This window comes from Lagopus muta, chromosome Z, assembly GCF_023343835.1.
Source record: "Lagopus muta isolate bLagMut1 chromosome Z, bLagMut1 primary, whole genome shotgun sequence".
Taxonomy (NCBI): domain Eukaryota; kingdom Metazoa; phylum Chordata; class Aves; order Galliformes; family Phasianidae; genus Lagopus; species Lagopus muta.
In genome coordinates this window covers 60,145,791-60,163,642 of record NC_064472.1, presented here as the reverse complement: position 1 = coordinate 60,163,642, position 17,852 = coordinate 60,145,791, and positions in this window count along the sequence as shown.

Here is a 17,852-nt window from a genome sequence, read left to right as displayed (position 1 = left end):
GAATTGTAGGGGTTGGAAGGGACCTCCAGAGATCATCGTGTCCAGCCCCCCAAATTTTCCAAGCATGGTTACTCTAGCTTTGTATTCTCCCCATGGATTTGGCTCTAACCATCATGTATCTAAAACACATGGGTTGCGGAGGAGGAAGCACTACATGCAGGCACCATACAAGATATCTAATTTCCATGTGACTGCAAAGTATGTTATGGCCTCGTAATTTACATCTAGAATAGCTAGCATTTGCTGAACAGTTCTTCCAGGTGTTGTTTTTGCGTGCCACATAATTGTAAATATAACCAGAAAGTCTTTAAGAGACAGATTATCACCCATGAAATCATGCCACTGCACTTTGCTTTATTCTCACATGTAGGTGATTGCACTAGCTACAGTTCTAAATCTAGACTGCCTTTTTACAAAGCTTACTTATTTGCGTAAAGAATAACATTGTCCCATTGTAGCTGCAAACTGTGTTCATATGGACATTAAGGCTGTTGTACAGCAATGCTGGCATTCAGAAGCATCACTCAACTCCAGTGACATTTCCCAAAAAAATGAAGGGCTGCTGTTTAAGTTAACATTAATAATATGCATGTATATGTATTGTTACTAAATAGTTTCACAGTTACAGCTTCTGTGATTACTCAGCAGGTTTCTGGCTAGTAAACACAGTACCAGACATCATCAGGATAATTGCTCCAAGTAGGCTTTTTTGCTTGCAATCCTTTTCAGTCTGCAGAAGCATTACATAAAGACACTTCATTTAGGCAGGCCTTAAATCAAAACATTGGGTCATTATGTGTTGAAAGTGTAATGCCAAGACTCGTAATGAAATACAGTCTTTAATTTTTGTGGAATAAGAAAAAATAACTGTTATAATAATCCTAAAAACTGAAAAAAAAAAAAAAAAAAGGAAAGAAAACATGTCCACTGTGTTCTCAGATTGTGGAGTCCTTGTGAAATTGGTCTTATTTTTGCAATTCAAATACATCATAAACACTTTCTTCTCCTTTTGCCAATTAGGCAGGAATAAATCAGTATCTAGAAGTAAATACTTTGAAATCCAAGTTTTGGTGAATATAATGAAGTATTTTAGTATATGAGAGTGTGTTTTTATGTGCCCGTATTCATATAACTATGGGTTGTTATATAGTGCAAGTTTGTGCATTTCATTTCTACAGCAGAACACCCTTTGTTGGAAGCTGAACACTGTAAACAATTCTCAAGTCACAGTTGCACAAAATTTGTCTGTGAGAGCAGAAAATATAATTTGCGAGACTGTTGTTTAAAATCAGGTACTTCTCCATACAAAACACTGTGTCCACTCCCTTGTGTGTGCTTTCTGCCGATAGGCTGCCAACATAAAAAATAAACCTAAGGATTCAAAATAGAGGTTTATTGTGGACCTTTCTTGTACATGTTCTGCACAGCTTTTGCAGCATGGCAAACAGATCATTCAATTAGTGTTCTCCTGTTTTCTTTAGAAGATTAGCACTTAAAGCACAAGCTACCAGCATCATGTGGCTGATGGATAGCTAAATGTAGCATGCATAAATAAAGCAAAGCCTCATACTGAGTCTGTGTACAGCACGCTCTTCTCCAGATGAATCATTACAGTACAACAACTAAAATAACAGTAGCTTCATCACTGGCAAACTTCTCTACCATTTCCCACTAAATACATACAAGTGTTGGCATCAGAAACAGCTGAGAACTGCTTTCAGTATTTGAATTCTTTTCAAGTACACTCAGCCATGAAAACACATAAATTCACTCACAGTTACATATAAATATTCATAGGTACACAGGTATCTGTCTCAGATATGAGTATGCACAGAATGATGAATGCAAACATGTAAATCATTTCCTGCCTCCAATTTAACTATCAATATAAAGTTAACAAAAAGTTTCATGTGCATTCTTCTCAGCATCATTGCTTTTGCAGTGCATGTTCAGGCATGCATGATCACACAGCTTTTAGCATGTCTTTATATTAAAGCCTGCCTAACAAAGGCCACATTGCTGGGATGTAGTTCTGCAAGATGCCTTATACAGATGTCCTCCACATTTAGACTAACCTTCCTCTGGTTTACTGAGTGAAGGAACTTAATTCTTCAAGGCCTCCAGTCACACAATTCCCATTTTCTTCAACAGGAATCAGATATTCAAAACCCCTTTTATTATGGAGCCTAGCTAAGGGCATCTCGCTCATGTTGTCATTCACCCAGGAACATTAGCAAAGGAAACACTTTGGGTATGGGAGGTGCAGTATCATATTAAATCAGTGTTTCCAAAGCGTCTTTGCAGCAAAGCACTGATACATCAATGGATCACAAGCACAGCAGGTTTAGCATTGGGAACTGGCTCTGGTTTGGAAAAGCCAGAGGAAGAAAACTGCAGTGGGACCTGTTTGGAGTATGTTGGCAATACTGTTAGCCTGTCAAACCACTCAGTCTGTCCTCGCCCCTTCCCTCTGTAGCTTCCCCATTCTACCTGCTGCTCATGCTACGGAAAACACCATCATGAATATGTGTAATTATGCAGACTCATGGTAATTTTTCAGAGTTATCCAGTGTGATGTTCATAGGACAGCTGCATGCTTCAAGTTAAACAAGAGTGACAAATATCCTTTTCATTTCTGTAGCATTTTTAATATTTTCTTGGTCTCTTCGGGGAACAGGATGAACTGGTAGGAATTCGAACAAAACACTTTAATGAAAACCAAATTTACCAGCATGCTTCTTGATAAAGTTTTGGTTTTCAAGGTATCTCTAATACAGCTTCTGAAAATGAGTTTGATCTGTCTAGCTACCTCAGTAATCAGATCACCTACCTGATAGAATGATTTAGCAAGCTTCTTCTCTTGTTTTTATTTTGAGCACAGACTTGAGGCAAAGAGATTAAATCAGATCCAGTTAACTATGGCATACTGCAGTTATGTTTCAGATTTCTTGCATGTCCCTGAGCTTGGATACATTCTTTCTTGAAGAAATTAATTTGGATCTAACCTCAAAATTACATTTTGTAGTATTTACCATGTATGATCATTTTTGTTCTTCACAATTCAAGAAGATAGCACATCCACTAATCCTTCAAATTCATTATGTGATTTTATTTGAAATCATTGAAGTTACTTGTGGATGGAGGGGCAGTGCTCTCTGATGACTCAGATACCAGTGGTATGCCCTAAACACCAGTATGCAATGGCAAGACTGAGAAGACTCACTTTTTACAAACAAACAAAACCAAACCTTGTAAAATTCCATGCTCTATCTCAGATAATTACTGCATATTTCTGTAGAGATAATTACTTTGCAGAAAAATGTATTTGTATCATATTTACAGGACAAAACATGCAGCATCAGTACTGCATGAATCCTTCAGCCTTTGCAGAGATTAATGTGCTGATACGTAACTAAATTAAAAAAACAAATTGCAGGTCGAATTAAAGAAAGCACAGCACTTAGGCTTCAGTTACGTACATTCTTAATAGAATTTACTGGCTGCTTATAAAATTTAAGAGTCCACTTCATTGTGTCTGAAGTACTTACATAAAGACTCATTTGCACCTGGGGAAAAAAAAAAAAAACAACAAACTTTTTTTGTCATTTTCTTTAACTTTTTAGGTATTCTCTATGGATTTTTTAACAGACATAAACACAATCCTGCCCTTCATCTCTGATGAGGAAGTAGGAGAGGACTTCACTGAAAGTTCTGTCTTCCAGTATTGTGCAAGATCTCAAATTTAATTGGGGAAACCAGCCAGAAGGTACTGAAACAACGGAATAACTGGGAAGCCTTTGTCTTATATAACATAGAGGAGCTGAACCTTGTGTTTTACGTTTATTTGTTTCATGTGGCTGCACAGGTACACACTGCAAACTTGACTGTGGCACACTGCAGACAAAACTTGCAGAGGTATCTTTCTGTACAAAGGGAGTGAAAAATGCTGCTCCCACATATACAAGCACGTGTGCTGGAAATATGCATGAGTACATGTGCATCACATCTGCACAAAGCAGTACAGCCCCCGCATGTGGTATTTTTATAATGGCAGGATTTATAATCTGTCAAAGCATTCATGAGGATCAAGGGAGTGTCTTAAGATACTGTTTTCAGAAAATAGTGAGACACATACGTAGGAATTTTCTCTGTTTGCTTTGAGCGTACTTTGATTCTGGCAGACAGCAAGGTGTGCCTGCCCTGCCCCATCCTCACCAGGATCCAAGCCTGGACACTTGTGTGCAGACCAAGAGCTTTCCCAAGAGGTTCTTTGATCAAAGCAATCGTGAGAGCTCAGTTCTCTGACTAATGAAAATTATCACAAGCTCGTATGAATAAAATACTGTAGGAAGAATGACATCAGCAAGGGCTCTGTCCTACATGCATTTTTCCATACTCTACCCTCATCATCCCTTGAGCTGCATATATCTTCTGATCTTGGTGCTCAGAACAAGCTAACTTTTAAAATCTGAGATTTAGGAGTCATGTTTAAGGGGATACACCTGCTGAGACCCTGATCCTGCAGCTCGCAGGTGTACCAACAGCCTGTGTCCAAATTGCTGAAGGAGCAGTTCTGAGAGCAGCACCTCAAGAAACTGTTATGTGTTGCTTTAAATTAGCGACGAGTCAAGGTATTTTGCTAGTTCCCATTCAAAGAGGAGGCTCTCTTTCATTAAGATTTTATTAAAGTGTGGGGTTCTGAGTTTTTATCACTACCACCTATTAGGACTGGAGTGCTAGGAATAACCACAATTGGTAATGAAAGTGAGGAGACATTACATTCTAAGTTCACTACATACCTACTCCTATGTAACAGATGCTTGCATTTCTCATGCTGCTTAGAAAATACTAATGGATGCATGCAGCAGTTGGAAAAATGCATCTCCCAAATAAATTCATTCTTATGCATTTGCATATAGACTTTCAATGATTGTTTTAATTTGCTTTAAATAACATTTCTAATGCAATTTATGGAAAGCAAACTTCTAAAATTAAAGGGGCACCTTCCACACATTCTGTGCAGTGGTTCTGATAGAGAGTTCCTTTTGCATTGCTAAGGAGCCAAACACAATAATTCAATGGCAAGCATCTGCCTAGTACTCACTTAAGCTAAATTCATAAGGAATGATATTTATTTACAGTTGCTGCTATTAATATCATAGAATTTCACCTACAAGAGGAAAGCAAAGTTTCCTTCTGGAGCTCTGCAAGCCAAACAGCTTCTAAGGCTCAACCCTGAACAGAAAGCTCCCTTGCTTGTCCCTCCCAACACCCAGATGATGGCCAGGGGCTTCCTGTCCTGCTGCCCCATGAGGTCCCAGCTGCTGCTGGCAGGCAGCCACAGCGTGGAGAAACGTACCCGTAATAGCACCCTGTAAATTAACTTGACATTTGATGTAGGGAGGGGTGAGGGGGACTAAATCTTACAAAAGATGTCAAAAACAAAAGCCACTTGAGACCTGCATGACATACAGTGTGGGCTTGAGAGAGTTACAGGGTGGTTATTGCTCCATGAGCAGTGTGCAGCCCGGACCTTCTTTGTTAAGACAATTTGGTCAGCCTTTGTTGAAGCCACAGCATCTATCATGTAAACAAAAAAATGCCATTATTTTCCCAGAAGAGCTGCCAAAAGAACCAAATGCTACTGCCAATGTGCACTGCCCACTGTGGGCTTGGCTTCGCTGCTTGTCTTGGAAACTGCAATCTTTAAAAATCTGTCTTTATTCGAAGATAAACTGAAACTACTCATATTCTGCTATAAAGTGTGATGCAAAACTAAATTATAAATAGTTTAAATATTTTGTGTACCAGGTTAAGCACATGAGACATAAGTACAAGCAGTATTACATCTTCAAAATATTGTTAAATGTTTCATTTTTCCTTGTACTTGAAGCTAGGAATATTTTTTCCTTTTTTTTCATTTTTCCTTTTTTGTTGTAGCTAAAAAGTATTTGAATCAAGGATGAAATATTGAGTCTCTGAGTCTGCTTGCAATAGGCTGCAATAGGGTGCACAGGAACACAGCATCTTTAAAGTATTAGGCATGCAGAAAGGTTACTATGCCGTATTGTGTCTGCCCGTCCCCACCTCGCTGCCTTTCTCTCACCTCTCTCTTCCTCCTCCCTCTCCCATCTGTCTTCCACACACATAGATGCATGCATACTTACATACATACATACATACATACGTACACTTGCACCCACACTCCCCCTCTGCAGCACAGACGACACTACATCTCGCTGATGATGTGTGGCCTTACAGCTTTACTAGTAACTTGTACCAGTAAAATGCATAATCATAACATCCCTGCTTCTGATGTACATGGATTTATTTACAAGTCCCCATGTACTACTTTTTTTTTTTTCTCCTGCTTCTCTGGTTTATATTTCTGGCCTGCCCTTATTCTCGCGGGAATTTCAAATCAGAAGCAAGATAGAATTGGAAAATATTCTGTAAGGCAGTCTGCATCTCCATCATTTAGCAGTGGGTTTTGTGTGTGTGGTTTGTTTTTTTTTTGTCTGTTTTATTTAAAAAAGAAAAAGAGTCAGTTTTAGGGGTTTTATGGACATATTGAGAAAATTCTGATTGGCTCTTTTAGTATTTTGCCTACTTAAGGTTCCACTTGTGTAAAATAGCTGAAGTAAAATGAACATGCTTGCGTATATGTAAATGCACTGGGAATTACAAAGTCGATACGTTTTTGTCAGATTAAGCCCCACACTCTGACATTGGCAGCTCTAAGATTCTGCACAAAAGAGTTAAAATGCTAACGAGTAATTCATTTTAGCGTTCCTTTTGGTAGCAACAAAATAAAGGATTTAACTAGTTCAAAAGGAAGTCATTCATACTGAGCTATTTTTCACGTCTTTAAGACGGCCTTTCATTAGCACATTTTACAATTGCCAAGTGGACATTTCCATTCTGTAAACACAAGCATAGACTGTATTTCATTAATGATTTATTTGCCAAATATTTACAGACAAGGCCTTGCTCCTGCAAGACCTCACATACGTGTAACTACACTTACCTGAGTAAACCTCTTTTTATCTGTGGGTTGGTCGTGCAAGCTATTTGTTGTAAGTGAATTCATGAATCAGGCTCTAAAATTGAAAACTAGTCTTAATATGCATTCAATTTACTACTGTGCAGTATTTTTCTTTTTTTTTTTTTAATTTCCTCAGAAAGTACTCTTGTTAACAAGTAATTTACAATTAATTATTTTCAACCAGCTTATATTAATTAATTTTAGCAAGCCACAATTAAAAAAAAAAAACCACCAACCCACAGTATGTACTTTTCAAGTAATATCTACATTTTTTCTCTATTTTTAATTTGAAGTGAGGAGCTATTCTCTATCATTTCACTGTAAGTAAAATACCATTGCTCTTAACACAAGCAGGGGGGACTCCACGAGATTTAATGAGAGTAATATCACTCTGAATGTTCAAAATTATGCCTAATTTACAGTCAGAAACAAGATGATTCACATTAACATTCTTCTGTCTGGGGTCTAAGGTTTTGTTTTCTTCTGTAAATAAGCGTAGTGTTTTTGCAAGGTATTGCCTCAGCAGTAAAGCAATTTAGAATACAGGATATTTTTAGAATACATTCATTTAAAGGAGGGGGAGGGAGAGGCCATGCAGTAGGATATACATGTATTTGTAATTCATATTGTTGCTCTGCTTCTATTGTACTCTGAGCTTCCATCATGTCTGAGATGGGGAGCTGGCATCCAGACAGTGCAGCAGGGCAAGAAATAAGCCCTCATTGCAAATACAAATAGCAGGGCTTCTACCTCTCCTCTGTTATCCCTACTAATTATTACTAGGCTTCTATTTTTAAAAAAATAAAGGTAAAAAGCTGTTGGGAGGGGCAATATATCACGGCAGTCTGCTAAGTAACGTTATTAATCCTTTAGGTGCAAAACAGAATTATTTCCATTGTGGTCTTTCAAAAGCCTCAGTCTGCATTTCAAAAAGATGACAGAAAAATGAACTTGAATGTGTAAGCATTAAACATTTAAATTCTCTACTCCTTGGTCATTACACTGATAGCCATATTTTACATCTTCCCATCCCCCACTCTACTTCTGCTGATTTCAGTTCATTTGCATGGCCTCATTATGCATATAGCCTTTGTTCTTTTGATGCGGAGTACAGAAGGGTGACAAAGCAAAACCTATAGACAGAGACCTTTCCTTTTCCCCTCAGAATTTTTCCAACCATCAGAGAGGAGAATTTTGTTTACCAGCATAATTCAGTCTTAAAACAGAAGTATGTCCTTGCTTATAAAATAATAACAAACTTATTTTAAAAAAGGAAAAGCCAATGTCTAAACTGACACACAAAATCTTTGTTTATTATGATGCATTCAGGTTTTCATTTTTTAACAGGATAAATAGAGTAGTGATATGTAACAATTAAGAAGGAACTGTTTCTTTCTGACAAGTGAGATATCTGCTATGTATATAGCTATATTAATTTTGATAATAAAGTGTTATGAAATATATTCCAGAATTTGGAAGATAAGGCGCAATAAGGGCATCTAACCTTCATTTCCAAAGGTTTCCACTTTCCTTGTATCTAAGAACAAAGAGACTGGACCCACAAGCATGAAATATTCGTTTCAGATTTTTCATATACTGTACCAAATATATTTTGATGGTATGGAAATTTGAGTCTCAAGTACCATGTCCAGTTTGGGGCCTCTCAATGCATGAAGGATATTGAGCTGCTTGAGCAATGAAGATAGAGAAGGGACTAGAAACAGTGTATGAAGGGCAACTGAGGAGACAGGTGCTGTTTAGTCTGGAGAATATGAAGCTGTGGGGAGACTTTGTCTCTCTAAATCTGCCTAAAAGGAGGTTGTATTGAGGTTGGTCTCTTGTCTAGGGTTAACAAGTGACAGAACGTGAAAATGGCCTCAAATTGTTCACAGGTTTAGATTTGACATTAGGAAGAATTTTGTCAGAGTGTGGTTGTCAACGGTTTATGGGCTGGTCCGGCCCAGTTCCGTGACCAGCAGGGCGGAGGGATCTGCGGATCCGCGCCTCTGGGAAAGGGGAAGCAGGGGACCCCAAAATACTTGAAAACAACAGCACTGATCTGAGGTGAAACAAATGATTTTACTAAATATAGTATTAGTAAAATACAATGAGAGAGAGAGAGAGAGAGAGAGTCTGTTTGAATTGTATAGACCTCACCACAATGCTGGGGTGAGAAGTGCAGTCCAGTTGAGTGACTGAAGTACAGACGGCGAAGCGCAGGCGGCGAAGCGCAGGCGGCGAAGCGCAGATAGCGAAGCGCAGACAGCGAAGAGCAGGCGAAGAAGAAGGATCAGGTGACCTTGCTTGGAGTTATATCCCCTTGCTGACCGCAAAGTCTCCTGGGGAAAAGTAGTTCTTCTCCGACGGACGAACATTCGGCAGATATCAAACCCCACCCCCAATGCATTACATGATGTTATGGTGTGGAATACTGATGACCAAAAATCATAAAACCATGACATTCCACCCCTTATTCTACATCACTACATCATGCTTAACATATGGGATTACAGACTGCACTCCCCTAACATCAAATTCCCTTGTGGTACACACTGAACATCCCCATTTTTCTGCATCACCCACCAGGTGGACCCAGGTCCCTGGGCAAAGACAGTTCCGCGAAGAGGTTTGCCTTTCCCAGAAGCGGGAAAAACCCAAACTGCTTTTCCTAACATGTTCTTTACATGTACTACAGGGACCTTATCTCCCTCTACAATATGTAGGGAGCTGGATTGGGTAGGACCATCTCGACTGATTGATCCTCTGGTGTTAACCAGCCAGGTGGCTTCTGCCAAATGCTTCTCCCAGTGTTTAAATGTTCCGCCACCCATTGCTTTCAACATCGTTTTTAACAACCCATTGTAGCGTTCGATCTTACCAGAGGCTGGTGCATGATAGGGGATATGATAAATCCACTCGATGCCATGTTCTCTGGCCCAAGTATCCACAAGTGAATTTTTAAAATGAGTCCCATTATCTGACTCAATCCTTTCTGGGGTGCCATGTCGCCACAGGATTTGCCTCTCCAGACCTAATATGGTGTTTCGGGCGGTAGCATGGGGTACTGCATATGTTTCAAGCCACCCGGTTGTTGCCTCCACCATGGTGAGCACATAATGCTTACCATTGCGAGATCGTGGCAAGGTGATATAATCAACCTGCCATGCCTCCCCATATTTGTACTTTTGCCATCGCCCTTCCTCCCAGAGAGGTTTCATCCTCTTGGCTTGTTTAATTGTGGCGCATGTATCACAGTCATGAATTATTTGTACAATGGCATCCATAGTTAAGTCCACCCCTCGGTCTCTGGCCCATTTGTATGTTGCGTCTCTCCCTTGATGACCTGAGGTCTCATGGGCCCACCGAGCTAAAAATAACTCACCCTTGTTCTGCCAGTCCAGGTCTATTTGAGCCACCTCAATTCTGGCAGCTCGGTCTACCTGATGGTTATTTTGCTGTTCTTCAGTAGCCCGACTCTTGGGCACATGAGCATCTACATGGCGCACCTTTACAACCATATTTTTTGTTCGGGTAGCAATATCTTTCCATAGGTCAGCAGCCCAAATAGGCTTGCCCTTTCTTTGCCAATTATTTTGCTCCCACTGCTGTAACCACCCCCATAAGGCATTTGCTACCATCCATGAATCAGTGTAAAGATAGAGCATTGGCCACCTCTCCCGCTCAGCGACATCTAAGGCCAGTTGGACAGCCTTTACCTCTGCAAATTGGCTCGATTCTCCTTTCCCTTCGGTGGCCTCTGCAACTTGTCGTGTGGGGCTCCACACAGCAGATTTCCATCTGCGATGCTTTCCCACAATATGACACGATCCATCTGTGAATAGGGCATATTTCTTTTCATCCTCTGGTAGTTCATTGTATGGTGGGGCTTCTTTAGCACGTGATACTTCTTCTGCTGGTGGTGTTCCAAACTTTTTACCTTCAGGCCAGTCCATGATGACTTCTAGGATTCCTGGACGGCTGAGGTTCCCCATCCGTGCTCGTTGTGTAATCAGTGCAATCCACTTACTCCAAGTGGCATCAGTAGCATGATGGGTGGAAGGAACCTTTCCCTTGAACATCCAGTTCAACACTGGCAGTCGAGGTGCCAGAAGGAGCTGTGTTTCGGTACCGACTACTTCGGAAGCAGCCCGAACCCCCTCATATGCAGCTAAGATCTCCTTTTCAGTTGGAGTGTAGCCCTCCTCCGACCCCCTGTAGGCTCGACTCCAGAATCCCAAGGGTCGGCCTCGGGTCTCTCCTGAGGCTCTTTGCCACAAACTCCAAGTGGGACCCTTTTCTCCAGCAGCAGTATAGAGGATGTTCTTCACATCCTGTTCCATCCGTACTGGCCCCAGGGCCACAGCACGGGCTATCTCTTGTTTAATCTGCTCAAAAGCCTGCTGTTGCTCAGGACCCCACACAAAATCATTCTTCTTCCGTGTCACCTGATAAAGTGGGCTTACAATGAGGCTGTAGTTTGGAACATGCATTCTCCAAAAACCCACTACGCCCAGAAACGATTGTGTCTCTTTCTTATTAGTGGGGGGAGAAATGGCAGTGATTTTGTCGATCACATCTGTCGGGATGTGACGACGGCCATCTTGCCACTTTATGCCTAGGAACTGAATTTCCTGGGCAGGTCCTTTCACTTTGCTTCGCTTAATAGCAAAACCAGCACGGAGAAGGATCTGGATTATTTGCTCTCCTTTCTCAAAAACTTCCTTTGCTGTGTTGCCCCACACAATGATGTCATCAATGTACTGTAAGTGCTCAGGGGCACCTCCCTGTTCCAGTGCAGCTTGGATCAAACCATGACAAATAGTTGGACTATGTTTCCACCCCTGGGGCAAACGGTTCCAGGTATACTGAATGCCCCTCCATGTGAAAGCGAACTGTGGCCTACATTCTTTGGCCAAAGGAATGGAGAAAAAGGCGTTAGCAATGTCAATGGTGGCATACCACTTAGCTGCTTTTGACTCCAGTTCGTATTGGAGTTCTAACATGTCTGGCACAGCAGCACTCAATGAGGGTGTGACTTCATTCAGGCCACGGTAGTCCACCGTCAGCCTCCATTCTCCACTGGCTTTACGCACTGGCCATATGGGGCTGTTAAAGGGCGAGTGAGTTTTGTTGATCACTCCCTGATTCTCTAATTGATGAATTAACTTCTGAATGGGGAGCAAGGAATCCCTGTTGGTGCGATACTGCCGTCTGTGCACCGTTTTTGTAGCTATCGGTACCTGTTGCTCTTCCACTCGTAGCAACCCCACAACAGACGGATCTTCTGATAGGCCAGGCAGAACAGACAACTGCTTAACACCTTCTGTGTCTACAGCAGCTATTCCAAAGGCCCATCGATACCCTTTGGGATCCTTAAAATATCCCCTTCTAAGGTAATCGATACCAAGAATACATGGAGCCCCTGGGCCAGTCACAATAGGGTGCTTTTGCCAGTCTTTACCAGTGAGGCTGATTTCGGCCTCCAACATAGTCAGTTCTTGGGAACCTCCTGTCACCCCATGAATATAAATTGATTTTGTCCCTTGGTGACTCGAGGGCATTAGAGTGCACTGTGCACCAGTATCCACCAGGGCCTTATATTTCTGTGGTTCTGATGTACCAGGCCATCTAATCCACACAGTCCAATAAACTCTATTATCCCTTTCCCCCCCCTGGCTGGGGGCAGGGCCCCTCTATTTGTTACCTCTGTTGTCTGCAGCAACTGGAGCAATCACCTTTCTGGAGAAGTTCACCTTGGTGGTTGATTTGTCTCGTAACTCTTTTACCCTTGCTTGAAGTGCAGGAGTAGGTTGCTTATGCCACTTCTTCATATCCTCTCCATGGTCGCGTAGGTAATGCCACAAGGCGAAACGTGACGTGGTCTTACTGTTGTCACTTGTTCGAGCAGGAGGACGTCTTCTTTTGATAGCTGAGACGTTGGATGACACTGACTGGGAGGAAATCAAGTTGGCTAGCCCCTCAAGTAGGCTGTTTTGGGAATCCTGTTCCTCATTGGATGTATCTGTTACCACCATGTATTCATCGGCATCAGGCATAATTGATAGTTTATCTATTATATCTTCTTGTTTGTTCTCCATTCTGTCCAGCTTTTCAGCTACTTTTTCAATGGCTGAAACACAAGCTCGTAGGGGGCTTAAATGTAACTCGAAGTCTTGAAGCTTATTAACCAGCTCATTTATAAGGGGTCTTCTTTCCCCTCTGCCATACATAGCTGCAAATGTACTGGCGTACCTTTCAGGTGCAGTCTTTGTGAATGTACGCCACATATTTGGTGTACACCTGGCTCTCTCAGGGTCATGCTCTTGGTCTGGCTCATCAGGAATGAAATCGGGGCTATGTAGTGTTTCCACCACAGCACATTCTCTCAAATAACGGATGCCTTCTTCCAAATCAGCCCATTTCTTCTTCTCGGGCATCAGATCGTCTTTGAAGGGGTATCTTTCTCTTACAGCTAACAACATCCTCTTCCAGAGGGTGAAGGCCTGGTTCTGGCATGTACTAATACCTCTGTCAATGGCTGAGTCCCTAGCAATGCCACCCAGTTGGCGAGCTTCTCTACTATCTAGCCACACACTGTTGGCCCCATTGTCCCAGCATCGAAGTAACCAAGTAGCAATAGGCTCATTTGGGTGGCGTGAGAAGTCTTTCCTCAGACTTCGAATTTCATTCATTTTCAGAGATCGATCCACAAAGGTAACAATATCTTGCTCACCTCTTGCTCTTCCAGGACTTCTTGCCCTTGTAGGTGTTGGTGACCGTGGTCTTGCTGAGGGCCCCTCCCCTGGACTCAGAGGTGCTTCTCTTGGACCTCGGAGCCACTCCTCTGGACCTCTTTCCTCCTCTTTCTTCTCTTCTAACTGAGTCGAGATTCGCTTTGTTTTCCGTCCTCTTACAGGGGCAACTGACATCGATTGTGGTGCCTCTTGTGGTTGATCAGGTTGGTCGGCTCCAATGCTCTCATCTTCCAGTTCAGCTTGGAGCTTGTTTCGTTCGATTATGACAGTATCTAGCTCAGATTGGAGGGAGTCTCTTTCAATTCGGAGGGCATCTCTCTCAGATTGGAGGTTTTTTCTCTGGAGCAGGAGACTCTCTCGCTCATTTTGAACTGTTTCCCTGAGACTCTCCCTTTCAATTTCAGAAGCTCTCTCTCTCTCCAGGATAGTATTGAATAAGGCCCGATAAGCATTAGCCAGGCCCCAAATCATATGTGCCTCCTCAGAACTGCCTAAGCCGCAACATTCCTGCCTTAAATAGCTGTTTAGACTCTCAGGGTCTTTCAGGTGTTCTGGAGTAAAGTTCCATGAGACTGAAGATTTCCATTTGTCTAAAGTCTTTCCCAGACCTTTCCACACTCCCTGCCACTCAGTATTCTCTGGTTTTGGGGAGGACATCCTCAAAATATAATAAATACTAATACTGAGCGAAATGATGAGCAATACATTCAGGGAGATTAGTAATGCGACTAGGTGTTCATTCAAAAACTGTACTACAGGCTGAAAGGTGAGACTGGAAACCTTAAAAAATCCCAGTCCTGTAAAATTGGCAGCTGTCTCCGGAATTGTAAGCCACATTGTACGAACGTGCCAGGTCCATATTTCCACCCATGTTTTCATTTGATTGTATAAGCCGATTGCTCCATAGAGCAAGGTGGCAAGCTTAATTAATGCCCAGTATGTTTTGAGCATTAGGAAAGAAGAGGCAGCAGCGTGCAGCCCTTTAAGAGTAAGTTTCACTACAGAAAGCATTTTTTTTTTTTTTTTTTTTTTTTTTTTTTTTACAGAGGCAAGATAGTAAAGCTTAGAGTTTACAAATATTCTACGATACTGGCAGTGCGCCTGGAGTTTTCAAGGTCACGTTTTCAGAGAGTAGCGGTGAAACAGATAAGCTTTACCAACGGAACTCTCCGAGAGCAGAGAGTCTAAACAGCTAGAAAGCAACTGCTGCCCGCATCCTCCACCAAAAATGTCAACGGTTTATGGGCTGGTCCGGCCCAGTTCCGTGACCAGCAGGGCGGAGGGATCTGCGGATCCGCGCCTCTGGGAAAGGGGAAGCAGGGGACCCCAAAATACTTGAAAACAACAGCACTGATCTGAGGTGAAACAAATGATTTTACTAAATATAGTATTAGTAAAATACAATGAGAGAGAGAGAGAGAGAGAGAGTCTGTTTGAATTGTATAGACCTCACCACAATGCTGGGGTGAGAAGTGCAGTCCAGTTGAGTGACTGAAGTACAGACGGCGAAGCGCAGGCGGCGAAGCGCAGGCGGCGAAGCGCAGATAGCGAAGCGCAGACGGCGAAGAGCAGGCGAAGAAGAAGGATCAGGTGACCTTGCTTGGAGTTATATCCCCTTGCTGACCGCAAAGTCTCCTGGGGAAAAGTAGTTCTTCTCCGACGGACGAACATTCGGCAGATATCAAACCCCACCCCCAATGCATTACATGATGTTATGGTGTGGAATACTGATGACCAAAAATCATAAAACCATGACAGTGGTAAAGCTCTGGAACGGGATGCCCATGGAAGAGGTAGAGTCAATCTCTACGGAAATATTGAAAAAAATGTATGGATGTAGCACACAGGGACATGGTTTTGTGATGCAACTTGGTAGTTCAGGTTGATGGTTGGACTTTATGATCTTAAAGGTATTTTCCAACATAGATGATTCTATGATGCTGTACTTCTCATTCTAGTCCTAAGGCATACAATACTGCCCTTGCCTCTTTCTTTCAGAGCATCTCCTAGCAGGATTGGTTACATCTCATTGATACGATATGGCACACAAAAATAGCTCCATAATTCAGAGGAAGAAATGCCTGCCTTCTTAAAATTACCAGCAAGAATTTATTTGTGCCATCCTCAGAGCTGCCACCATTACCTGTCTCTAAGGCTTATACTATGCATACTTTTAAATAAAGCAATGCACTGTGAGGTGCTTTTAGTCGCTACGTCATTATCACTCTGCTCCAAATATTTATTTCTCCCTGATTTCACGGATCATATTTCACATCTTTCAAACTTGGTGGACTTTCATGATCAAGTTACAGTGTCAGTGGACAAAGCAATAGCAACTGACATCATCTACCTGGACTTGTGCAAAGCATTTGACACAGTCTCACATGACATCCTGGTTGCTAAAATGCAAAAAAAACGATTTTATGAACAGACCACTCACTGGGTAAGGAGTTGGCTGGATGGTTGCTCTCAGAGAGCTGGCTCCATGTCCAAGTGGGTGGACACAATAGGGACACTGATTCCTCAGGGATCACTGCTAGGACCACTGCTGTTCAACAGCTTTGTAGATGACATGGACAGTGGGATTGAGTGCACCCTCAGCAAGTTTGCACATGACACCAAACTGAATGGTGTAACTTACATCCTAGAGGGAAGGGTTGCCATCCAGAGGATCTGGACAGGCTTGAAAGATAGGCCCATGCTAGCTCCATGAAGTTCAGCAAGGCCAAGTGGAACAGATTGCCCAGCAAGGCTGTGAATGTCCCTCCCTGGAAGCTTGCAAAGCCAGGCTGGATGGGGCTGTGAGCAACCCGGTGTAGCGGAAGGTGCCCCTACCTATAGCAGGGGGGTTGGAACTAAATGATATTAAATGTCCCTTCCAACCCAAACTATTCTGTGATTATATGACATATGAAATACAGTCATTGTTCCTGTTCTCATAACAAAATTGGAAGATGAAGCCCAGGAATAGGAATATGGGGGCTTATAGTCCTCAGAGCAGCAAGCAAACCATCACATCTTCACTTGAGCTGTGGACCCATGCCTGTAGGAATCCTTCACATGCAGCCTCTCGAGAAATTAAACTTTGCTCTCTATGTAGCTGTAAATGCTGCTGCTCTCTATGAAGCTGTAAATGATATAGAAAATCCAAGCCTAAAAGTTTGGTCTTGGTATGCACACTATCACACAGAATTCCCAACAGCCATTCTTTGTTATCAGTGCATGTGAAATACCATACCAGACAGGAAGACATTGGAAGATCCTCTTCAGAAGATGGGAGCTCTTGTTGGCTGCCTCTGAATAAGCTCTCAACATGAACCAACAGGGGACACTCATAACGACCTCCTTCCTCTGATGTCCCCCTAGGAAGTCCAAATATGTTTCTCATCCTACCATAAAAGGCTATTTTTGCAGACTTTTGGTCTGAAGTGCCAAAGTCATTCCAGATCTCACCCTAGCAATTCTTCCTATGAAGGTGAAATACTATCAAACTCAAGTATTAGAACCAGAGTTTACAGGAGCAGTTTTCAGTCAAAATAAAATCAGCATGTGCGTAAACATGTAAGCAACTGAGAAAAGAACTCAGCCTATCATAATTCAAACACTGTGATATTTCTTCACCTATTGAGAGATGCACAGACCATATTCTCACCCAACTTATTTTGGAAATCCTTTCAACACGGAAGGTATCCTAAAGCCTACTGTGGGAAGGGTGTTTTGGCACTCCCCTTGGGGGCTGAGGATCTCAGTCTATCCCTCCAGCCTTTCACCAGTGAACATCCTGCACGCAGCTGGTGAAAGAGACATGCTGCCCCATGCTTAAAAATGCACCAGATGCTGTCTTCTCTATTCTTCTATACATACATTAATATTTATAGCATTCCCTGTATAGTGAAGAGAATTATATAGATCATCTAAAGGGGAGAAGAAGCACAATACAAACTTTAGAATGTTGATTTCATACAATTATAGAATCATGAAATGGTCTGTATTAGAAGGGACCTTAATGGTTATCATGTCCAACTCCCATCATAACTCTCTGGGCAATCTGT